The sequence below is a fragment of the Eulemur rufifrons genome, chromosome 1 (assembly GCF_041146395.1).
Source record: "Eulemur rufifrons isolate Redbay chromosome 1, OSU_ERuf_1, whole genome shotgun sequence".
Classification (NCBI taxonomy): domain Eukaryota; kingdom Metazoa; phylum Chordata; class Mammalia; order Primates; family Lemuridae; genus Eulemur; species Eulemur rufifrons.
Genome location: NC_090983.1, coordinates 32247323 through 32256959, shown reverse-complemented (window position 1 = coordinate 32256959; position 9637 = coordinate 32247323). Strand labels below are relative to the sequence as shown.

At 39.5% G+C, this 9637-nt stretch overlaps 1 non-coding gene across 1 annotated transcript; it reads left to right on the top strand.

Annotated features, from left to right (window-relative positions):
• Nucleotides 1-328: 328 nt before the first annotated feature.
• LOC138387811 (U6 spliceosomal RNA) lies at nt 329-438 on the top strand. The gene has a single exon (XR_011233986.1). It is a non-coding gene; the product is annotated as a U6 spliceosomal RNA (small nuclear RNA).
• The last annotated feature ends 9199 nt before the right edge of the window (nt 439-9637 follow it).

Here is a 9637-nt window from a genome sequence, read left to right as displayed (position 1 = left end):
TTTCTCACTATGTTGGAAGCTCCTTGATCTTTGTGTGGTTCATCTTTATACTCTGCACAGCACTTAGTACGGTGCTTTGCTTTTGGTAAGCTCTCTATGAACATCTCTATAAACAATGCAATGATGATGTGTATTTGCCATGCAGCAGCCATTAGATACCCAGCATTGTGCTATCCCCGTGAAGGGACATGGTCCCCAACAAGGAGGGACATTTGCAACAACATGGATGAACCTGAGGAAATTATGCTAAGTGAAATAAGCCAGACTCTAAAAGAAAAATACTGTAGGATCTACTTATATGCATAATCTTTAAAAAAAAAAAAAAGTTGTGCTTGCTTTGGCAGCACATATACTAAAAAAATTGGAACAATACAGAGAAGATTAGCAGGGCCCCTGTGCAAGGATGACATGCAAATGCGTGAAGCGTTCCATATTTTAATTAAAAAAAAAAGTTGAGTAAATAGAAACAGCCTAGCACGGTGGTTACCATCGGCAGGGAGGGGGAAGAAATTAGAAGAAGTAGGTCAAAAGTTACAAATTTACAGTTAGATTGGATGAATAATTCTAGAGATCTAATGTACAGCATGAGGATTATAGTTCATAATATTGTATTACATACTGAAAATTTGCTAAGAAAATAGACTTTAGTTGCTCTTAACACACACAAAAGTTAACTATGAAACAAATTTGTTTGGTTATAGTAATGATTTCACTGATTATATGTATATCAAAATAACATGTTGTATACCTTAAATATATATAGTAAAAAATGTTTACAATAAGTAAAATAAAATCACGCTAGTGAGATGATAGTAACTTATACACAGAACAACCAGACATTACATACAGAGGCTGTTAGTGAGCTACCTTCTGCTTCAGTTAGTATCTTCTCCAGTTAGTGCAAAGACAAATACTAGAAATTGTTCAAAATAAGGGACACAATATTACATAATACATGATTTCTGTAAATATTACTGCAGTGAATTAATAAATACCAATTTATGTGTAGAAAAATAAGGTAGTAAATATAGCTAAACTAATAGGATAATTCTATTTTAGTAAAAACCATATCCTTTAAGAATGAGGATCTTACACTGATTTTAAAGTTCATTTGTAAGATAAACAAGCAAAAATAGCAGGAAAAAAACCTTCTTAAAAGTTCATATGCATTAAAAAAACAAGCAAGTATAGCAGGGAAAAACTTTCAGAAAAAGAATAAATTGTGCATGGGAGGGTAGTATTAACAGATATTAAAATATATTATGAAGCCTCTGTAATTAAAACTGTGTAGTATTGGTACATGAAGAGAGGCACAGACCAATGGAAAGGAATAGAAAATGAAGAAATAGACTTAGTTGCATATAAGAATATAAAGTTTGACAAACTTAACATATAAAATCAGTGAGGGAAAAATGTACATTTTAGTAAATGGTAAGGCATAAATGGAGAATTACAAGGATTAATATAAAATTGGATCCATTCCTCACACTATATACCAGGATATATCCCAGATGGATAAAAGCCTTAAATGTAAAAAGTAAAATCATATAATAACTAGAAGAAAACAACATTAGTGAATTTATAATCTGGGAGTGAAAAACTTTCCTAACTAGAACTCAAATACCTAGAAACAATAAGGAAAAAGGATTAATGTATTTGACTGTATATAATAAAAGAAACTTCTACATGACAAAATATACCATAAGCAAAGTATAAAAACAAATAAACTTGGGAAAAGCACATTCCTAACATATTTGATGATATAAAGAAATCATTGTCAAATTTTTAGGTGTGATCCTGCTCTTGTGGTTATGTTTTTGAAAACTAGTCTTTATAAGAGATACTTATTCAAATATTTATGAATGAAATAATATGTTACCTTGAATTTGCTTCAAAATAACCAAGAGGCAAGAGGAAATGATAGATAAAATTAGATAGACCATAAATTGGAAATTGTTGAAGGTAGGTGATAGGTACGTAAAGGCCCATTATACCATTCTCTCTCCTTTTTCATATATTTGAAATTTTTCCTACTTAAAAATAAAATATTTTTGAAAGAACTATATAAAGCACATAATTAGCCTTCAATAAATGTCAGCTCCTCTTATTACAGTCATGATCAATGCACATGTGAACATGAATAGAATCTGAACACAGTCTCATACTTTTGGCCTAGTAAGTCCTTATTTATTATATTTTTTAAAAAGTAAAGCCACCATCTCTATTATCATGGATGACTAGATGTTCTGAGGGACTCTTCTATTGCAAAACAACTAAATCCTACTGAAGACTCACTCTGAGACACGACTGGTTTCAAAGAGATAGAGGATGTGTTCAGAGATCCTTCCCTGTGTTCCTCCAAAAACTCACCTGAGAGTGGAGTTTCCAAGAGCTGGGGCAGCTGGAAGGAGCAGGTCTACCAGAGGCTGGTTGGACAATAGCATTGTCCACTGTGACAAAAGTAAAAAGAACCTTAGACTCTCTGGGCTAGCAGAGCCCTTCAGGGAGACTGAAGTGGTCTCAGGTATCGAGACCTTTGGTCAACAGCAGAAGCAAATCAAATGTGGGGAAAACTTTTCCAATCCTCAATTTAGCTCTCTCTAATTAAAACCAAGCAATGAACTCACAATCAATGATCAACAAACCCACCCAAATGCAGACCACTCTGACTAAGAGTTGACAGAAACAACAACAAAAACAAAAATCAAACAAACCAAACAAAAACAACAGATATGGACCCTTGCGGGCCTAGACATTGGAACTCAGAGAATATATTAAATGGGAGAGTGATGTATAAAATGTATAATATGATAAAAGACTCAATCACAGATATGACCCATTAGTAAAAGACTGTGAGGAAATAAATAGACAAATTTAATTTTTAACTAAAATCTTTGGAAATGCAAAATAAAATTTTGAAATAGAAGTCTTAAAGAGTATAGCATCAGTTTTACCCTTTGAAGAAAAGACAAACAGTGCACTGGAAGAGATCAATGAAAAAAATTACTGAAACTGCAGCACAAAGTAACAAGGAAAAGGTGAAAAGATATGAAAGATAGGAAGAGAGATAGGAATAATATATATTTGATCAGAATCCCAGAAAAAAAGCACAGAATGAAATGAAAAAAGATAATACTTAAAGAGATAATGGCTCTCGAAATTCCCAGAATTAATGAAAATCATGAGTCTACAGATATAGGAAGAAAAATTTATGCCAAGCACAATAAATGAAAAGAAACCGATGCCGTCGGAGTGAGACCGCACGTCACAGGTTGGGTGTCTGAAAGCAGAGGCTGAGGCAGGGTATTTATTAAGGATCAACGCCTGTGAAAGGGCAGAGGGAGAAGTTCAGCTGCATCGCAGGCACAGAGCCTAGGCCAACTCCAAGCGGAGCCCGGACATGTATACGACCTGTCAGAGTTGTCCTGCAGTGGGGCCAGATAATTAGGCCTTTAGACCCCTGCCAAGGTCAATCACTTGATGTGGACCAACCCAGGATGGGCATACTCTTGGACTAAGTCTCTCTGTGTTCTTGAGGCAATCACAGTTGGGGACTATCAGCTGAAACCACTCCCAGCACCTGCTACCAAAATGTCCTTATGGAAAAGGAATCTGGGCAGGCATCTCTAAATCCACCCAGTCCACCTCTTGCACCACTCAAATCCACTTTTTTACATGTGTTCAGCTCTTTCAGGATTGCAGTGTGCCTATCTTTCTGAAGGAGACCTAGGCTGATTAACGACTATACCCCTGCAGCTGTTCATAGGGCTGCAACGAACACCCATCCTCTCCCTCCTCCACCATTCATTCTAGATTTCCCTCACCCTGAGCTATCAGTTCTGCTGTCTTGGTGACCAACACCCTGGTGTGACCCAGACTGTCTGTGATGTCATCATGCCTTTCTCAGGCTGAGGTTGCTGTGCTTACCCATTTGCCAACAGAAATGGGCAAAGGACCTAAGTGGATCACTTGAGTGATGCAAATATTTCTCTCTGCTCCCATTGTATAACAGCAGCCCTTCCTCTTCCTTTAATTTTGAGGGCATATCCCATACACCTGACCACAGGAACTTGATAATGGTTACTCTGTGGCAGATCTCTGGATCTTCATGCTGTTTATCTTCCACCCTCTGGGGCACATGTGTCTTAACTGAAGCTTCCAGTCACATCTTGCTCATCCAGTCCGATTAGCATAATATCACTGATGTACTGAACTGATGTGAAGTGGACTCACAGGTGGTCCAGATCGCTCCAGACTGTTCCATGATGGAGGGCATAAAGGAACATAGCACAGGGGCAACACTGGAAGTGTATAGTGTATCATCGTCCATTCCACATGAGTGTGAACTCTTTCCAGTCCTCTATTTGATCAGAACAGAAGGAACATATTCACCAGATTAGTAGCTGCATATGAGGTATCTGAGGCCATGTCAATCTGCTGTAGCAAAGATGCCAGAACAGGCACAGGAGCCACACTCAGAGCTACTGCTTGGCTGGGTTTGTGGTAGTCTACTGTCTCCCTCCGGAATCTGGTTTCTGCACAGGCCAGACTGGCACCTCCCACCTACCCATCATCCTTTAGGTCAGTGGCTGGCAAACTATGGACTGACCTGTTTCTGTAAGTAAAATTTTGTTGGAACACAGCCATGCCCATTTGTTTATGTATCACCCATGGCTACAAGAGTAGTTGCAACAGAGCCCGGGGATCTAGCCCAGAGGTCCCCAACCTATGGTGAGCTGTAAAATTATTTCACTATATATTACAATTAATAATAATAATAGAAATAAAGTGAACAATAAATGTAATGCTCTTAGCTCATCCCAAAATCATACCCGCCTCCCCCGTCCGTGGAAAAATTGTCTTCCATGAAAACGGTCCCTGGTGCCTAAAAGGTTGGGGACCGCTGCTAGCCCACAAGCCTGACTATTTATCACCTGGCCTTTTCAGAGAAAGTTTGCCAACCCTACGTCAGCTCCTCAAAGGTGGTGTTAGTCTCCGCTAACCATCCTTCCTCCAGAACTGTTGTTCTTGACTCGCTGTCATGGCAGACGGAGGAGCAGTTTCCACAGACTTCTCCTCACCTTCCCCAAAGGCAAAAGACCCAACATGGGGATTATTCCCAACTGCCGTGTGCAGGAATTTTAACTGTACGTTCTGGGACCGAAGAAGTGAACATGGACCGTGTGAGTCTATGTCCCAGGGCCCTACTGTCAGTTAACTTTGGCAGGACTTCATTCATTCCCTGGCACCCGTGTGCTCCACGCCAACAGGCTGTGATGACACCTCTACCCACTAGCCCTTGCGATATTCAGGTATTCCCCTTTTCCATGTCTACAGCTATCCGAGTAAAGGGCCAGAGGTCTCTGGGGAAGCTGTGGGGGATCATTACCGCATACACTTGTCCTGCTGTTGCGTGGTTCTTCCTCCTGGGTGCCTGGCCTTATCTTTAGCTTCTGGGTTCTAGGTTTGAAAACTGGCACAGGTTTGGGGAAAAAAGCAAGGGACTTTTTATCTAGGCAACTGCACTTAGTCTCCTGGTCATTATCTCTGATTTGTTCTGAAGATACAAGCCGAGCAGTGCCCTTGTCAGCTGTATATCTAGCTTGCATCTCAGAACATCATGTTCCGTTAACCATCTCTGTGAGCCTCTGTAAGGTCTGCTGCCTCGGCTGCCACTCATTACAATCAGTGTCCACCTGGCCTCTGCTGTGTCAGCGTCCTGTCATGTTGTTATCAGCAAGCCTAGGTCTGTACTGACTTCTCCTACTCCAGCTCTGGACTACAAAGCACAGCCACCACTGAATATTTAGTGATGCATGTCACTCCTGCCCCAGAAGTTCCTTGTGGCCTTGTTAACAGCGCATCCTCTGGGCATTCCCACAGAACATAACCTTCTGGAGAGCCTTCCAGCCTACTTCACCAGGCCTTTCGTGGCTCCCTTCACTGTCTGCCACGGCAATTTGGGCATTTCAACTTCATGTGGACGGCCACTTTTTCCATGTTTCTGGGAGCCACTCTAATGGCAAATGGGCACCATCTCTGGAGGTCTTTGCCATGGTATTAAATCCTATATCTTGGGAGAGTGATCTCAAATCAATACATTCTCTCCTACTCAATCTTATGTTCCTGTCGCCCAGATCCAGCTCCTTCAGAATCTCACCCCATGCAAATCTCCTTGTTCCTACCATTGCATGCTGGCTAGGTCTTGCAGCCCCTTTGGGGCATAATCCCTTTCTTCCCCCATCAGTCCCCTAATGTTCCCCAGTGGGTGAATGCTGCAACTGAACCTTAATTATAGGCAGAGTAGTTAGAAGGGAAGGTAGGGGCAGACTCTGAAGGGGTACATGTTGTCATGTGGTGGAGAGGCCTCTAAATTTTCTCAAGAAAGAGGAGTGTGTTAATTCTTAATAGGGAGGAGTGGGACACTTCTGAAGATTCAGAGGGTTCAGGAGTCTGGGCACTCAAAATGTTAGAGGTGACTCACCCAGATGTCTGCATCCCAAAAGTGGAGTCCACTTTTCCCCAAACAGGACCTGACCTTGGCATAACGGATCTGCCTCTGTCAGATGTTTAGCTTTCCCCAGAGCTTGGTCCCTTACGTCCTGGACCTGGTCTTCCGCTTTCTCTGTCTTCTGCTGTAGGAGATGAGATCCCCTTCGTAAAATACTGAGAAAGCCCTTTGGTTTTCGTTCTTAGCTTTTCAGTCACTTATTAGCCACTTACAGCTTTTCATCATCTTTTTCCAGGGCATCAACTGTGCCACCTAATCCCGTTGCCCTTAGCATTATTCTTTCTCCACATACTTCTCAGCTGCCTGAAATGTCACACCAGCTAATGTAGTACACACCGTCAGTACAGCATCCCAATTCACCTCTGGTGAGAACGGTAACCTCTGGACTGCCACTTTGTGCCAGCTGCTACATGGACTCCTCCTACCACGGTGATGGAGGCCCCATTGCCACGAGGGAGGTATGTGGTCCAGCCCCATAACCTCATCTTATCACCCATTTTCTCAGACCACTCCTAGTACCAGCTGTCTCAGGTTGAGTTACCTCTGCAGGAGAAATGGGGGCTACATAAAGGAGGAGCAAATAGGTTTATGGAAATTACAAATAATGTTCCAGTTCTTTGGTGGGGTGGCAGATTTGCTGTTGCTTATTATATTACCTGGTAATTTACACATAATCTTTTAGGTATATCTAATGAAATTTTTAAAAGACAAGTCAAAAAAATAAGTTGTTTATTAATTATTTATATTGTATAACACCTTATGCTACGATAATTAGAAAATTGTGAAAAAGCATTACTACAATTAAAAATTTCCTTTTAGGCTTCTAATACTTTAAACCAGTTTATCTGCTTTCTGTTGTTAAAAGTATACATTGTCTGTTAGAATTAACTGAGAATAGCGGTAGTTCATTATCTTTGCCAATTTTTATTGCAATTTTGCCATGATAATTCATTTTGAGTAGAAATGACTCAATTATCTTTTAATAAATATAGTCTGCTTTAGCTTTTAACCAATTAATATTTTAAGTTTCCACTTTGAGGTATAGAGATTGATAAATCTCTATAAGAAATCCTGATCTTAATAGGGTTCTGAGATAACATTCTCGGTGTTATAAAGGTTAGTTTCATAGTTCAAGCTCTAATACATTGTTTGTGCTGATATTGCTTCATTACATTTCATCTTTCCATAAACTTTGTTGCAATATTAACGTAATGATTCTCAATTCTTTGCATGATGGAATCCTTAAATATTGATAAGATTTTGCAGAGGCTAGAGTTATCAACTAAAATCTTGGGTGACTTTTTTGTTTTCTAAGCAAGAGAGTAAATGATCATATCTATGTCTTACAAAAATATATCTGGCTATTATGTGGATAATGAATGAGAAAGAAGGAAGCAGGAAGGGAAGGAGAAGAGCCACTGGGGACTCTTGTCAAATTCCAGGTGAAAAATAGTAAGTGTCTGAATCAGACAGTGACAGCAATAATGGAGACGTAGAATGGAACAAAGGAACTTTTTGGGTATATCCTAGGTTAGGATTTGGTGATCGATTAGATAGAAAGGACAGGAACTAGTCAAAGGTGACTCAAGTTTCTAATCAAGTGGCCTGGGTGGAAATGACACCATCACCACAGATTAGTAATCAAGGATCAATCAATAGGTTCAGCAGGAAAAAGATTAACTCAAGTTTTAGCCATGTTGATTGTGAGAGGTCTGTAGGTCATGGAGGGAGAGCCAGCAGGGATTATCAAGCAAGGACAATTGCCAACTTTAAGATTGCCATTGTAAGATTTTTATTATTATTATTATATTTAAAAACTTCTTCTCTGCCATTATCTCAGTTATATCTTTGCTATTTCCCTAGGGGAAACTGGAGAGCGGACAGATTTCCCAGACCTATGGGAAGGAAGAAAAGAGACAGCCTGAGCTAGAAGCAACCCTGGGCCAATCCTAGTATCATGTGCAGATCCACAGAGGCTTAACATGGAACTAAATTTTTCTCCCTATTATTATAGATTTTAGTCTTTTTAGAGTACAAAATATTTTCAAAACTATCACAAGTCCAATTCTTTATAAGTTTGCAATATACAGCTCATGCTAGAAATGAATGATTCTATACTGACAACCACACAATCCATAATTCCCATTTGGTGAACATAAATATAATCAATATATAACAACAGGTCTACCAAATATCAATACACAGCAATAAGCCAACCGGTCCTTTTATAAATAGGATGTATAAAGCATTAGCCGCAGGCCCACTCTGGACTTTTATTTTTAGTTGAGCTTAGTTGACCTTAAAATAGATTTGCAGTGGGGGAAATGTAAAACTTCCTCAAATATAGTACTACTTAATTCAGCCAAGGAGGGGAGGACTGTGTCTTTGGAGAGAATTTTTCCATTCTAGTAACTATAAAATAAGGTCTAATACTAAGCTATTTTTCTGAAATTTACATGTTCCAGTGAAGTTTATGAATGTGTCTTTGAGCTTAATAAAAATGCCACTAACTAGTATGCCCCCTCAAAGCTGTTCTCAAGCCAGGGATTAGTTTTTTTAGCTTCTACTCTCAGGCTGATTGTTGTTTTACTTTGACAGCTACCCCTACAATTTGGTTATGATGCCACCAGAGGGTGATAAAAAATATTGTGAACAAACCATAAAGGTTTTGCCCTAGAAATGCAAGAGTGGTAGCAATTAATTGATTAACAGATATGTCTTCTCCACCAGTCATTTTAGCTTTCGTAGTCACAACAGCACAAATGTATTCTTGTGGGCAAGTCTTAAGTAAATGAATTTTATCTTCTGGGCCCTTGACTTCCCATTCAACCCGTTGCCACCTTAGATACTTCTCCCATTTCCTGGTTTACCTATCAGAACCTGCCTCTGCTCCTTCCACAATAACCAAATATTATGGGCCAAGTCTCTCAAATATTATTTCAGTTATTCCTCATATCAATCTGCAAAGTAGGTATTTTTATTATGCTTTCACTGAAGATAGTACTACCAGAGGAAACTGAGAATCTGAGAGATTAAATAATTTGCCTGAGTGTATTACTCGAGGATCTCCAGAGAAATATAGATGTATATATGTAGAGAGAGAGAGAGAGAGAGAAAGAGAGAGAT